Here is a 2,290-nt window from a genome sequence, read left to right as displayed (position 1 = left end):
CGTGCGCCACCATCGCCCGGCAACATTTGTATTTCTAAGATGAATCCAACCTAACCAGGGCAAATCATCTTATAAAATTTATCAGATTTTGTGTGTTCACTCATGTATGTGTGTGGGTATGAGCATACACACAACTTGTCAGGCTTGATGGGCAAGGACCTTTACCCAGTGAGTCATCTCATAGGCCCAAATCATCTGATTATGCTATGTGTTCTACCACTGAGTTACGTTCACAGCACACAGGAAGTATTTTTTTCATTTTACAGATGAAAAAAATAGGTTAAAAATAAAATCTATTGTTTTAAACTTTTATTCCAGAGCCAGCAATGGTGGCACATGCCTTTAATCCTAGCACTCGGGAGGCAGAGGCAGGCAGATCTCTGTGAGCTTGAGGCCAACCTGATCTACAAGAGCTAGTTCCAGGACAGGCTCCAAAGTACAGAGAAACCCTGTCTCGAAAAACCAATAAGTAAAAACATAAATTTTTATCCCAGTGGTCTTTAATTAACTTTATATCCAAAAGGAAGAACTTATCTGAAATCTTATATTGATTCTAAAATCAATAAAGGACACTACGAAAACAAAACAAAAATGAAAAACAGAAAATCTGGACAGATTAATGAGTAAGGAATTTGAGTCAATAGTAGAATGCCTCCCATAATGCAAATTCAAGAGCTTTATATTTGAGGCCTTGAGTTCTACCATTAGCAGCGAAAGATTTATTTCTTCTGCACACAAAAGCATTCTTCAGGGCCCATAAGATGGTTCAGCAGGTAAAGGTGCTTGCCACCAACCCTCACAATGAGTTCCATCTCTGGGACACACATTGTGAAGAGAGAGAACCAACTTCCTAATCTGTGTCAATAACATGTACTTCTCTCCACAGTATGATTAAATAATTTATTGCAGTTAAAATTTTCTATTTCATTTCAATAATTTCTATTTTCTAAGACATGGTTCTTCAGCTGCACTATTTTAGCAAATTTTGATCACATTTGATTATAAAATGGACTATTAAACTATTAATACTGTTGCAAATAAAAAATATAAAATATTTCAAATGGTAAATAACTTTATTGAGATAAGGTCTGTAGCCCAGGCTGATTTAAAACTTGCAGCAATTCTCCTTCCTCAGCCTCCCAAGTGATGCAACTAAATGCAGGAACCACCAAACCAAGCTGTGATTTCCTTTTTTAATAAATAAGAAAGCATATGGTGGCACAGAGATGCAAATAAATGCATCTCTCAAACCTTACCAGAGGAACTTCTATTTGCAGTAAGTAGATGGCGACTAACACAAAGACCCACAAATGGCCAAAGGCACAGAGACTAAGACCCTGCAGAATGCTCAGCCCCAGTGGAATATCTATACTGAACAACCCCTCCCCCACCAAAGCTCAGGGATCACTGTAGAAGAAGGGGTAGGAAGAATGTAAGAGCCAGTGGTGTGAATGAATGAAAACAGTAGCTTCCAAACACATAGAAGAGCTGCACACATAAACTCACAGTGTTTATGAGAACACACACAAGCCCTGTGCAAGCTCAAGCCATGTCAAATCCTGGAATGAAGAAGGAAGGTAGACATAAAGTCCCACCCTACCTGAGCAGCTACTGGCAAATGATAGCTGCTGGGAAGAGAGAGAATCAGTTTTCTTTAAGGGTGCTGTCCCTGTTTAGTTGACCATACTCCAAAGGAAGGCCACACATCCACATCCATAAATACCTGTACTCAATTGGCACAAAGGGGGGGCACAAAATTAGGTGAGTAGGGAAGAGGTAGATATAGAAGTAGTAGGAAGGGTTAAATATGGTCAAAACTTATTGTATGAAATTCTCGAAGAATTTAGAAAGAGAAGGAAAAGAAGAGAAAGGATTTGATATTATCCCTATAATAGTTATATATATATATCTATACATACATACATACATACATACATACATACATACATACATACATATACATTTTGGTTTTTCTAGACAGGGTTTCTCTGTAGCTTTGGTTCCTGTCCTGGAACTAGTTCTTGTAGACCAAGCTGGCCTCGAACTCCCAGAGATCCGCCTGCCTCTGCCCAAGTGCTGGGATTAAAGACGTGCACCACCACTACCTGGCTGTATTTCTCTATCTTGCACTGCTTTGGAGAGACAAGGAATAGTAGGAATGACACACATCTTGAAGCAGCCTTCCTTTAACTCGCTGCCAGGTAATCTTGATCAACTTTCAGGAATGCTTCTTGCAAATGAGTATCACCCATTCTCCAACTTCAATATTTCTTTCCTTTTTTTTTTTTTT

Source organism: Microtus ochrogaster, chromosome 8 (assembly GCF_000317375.1).
Source record: "Microtus ochrogaster isolate Prairie Vole_2 chromosome 8, MicOch1.0, whole genome shotgun sequence".
Lineage (NCBI taxonomy): Eukaryota > Metazoa > Chordata > Mammalia > Rodentia > Cricetidae > Microtus > Microtus ochrogaster.
This window is presented reverse-complemented; position numbering follows the sequence as displayed.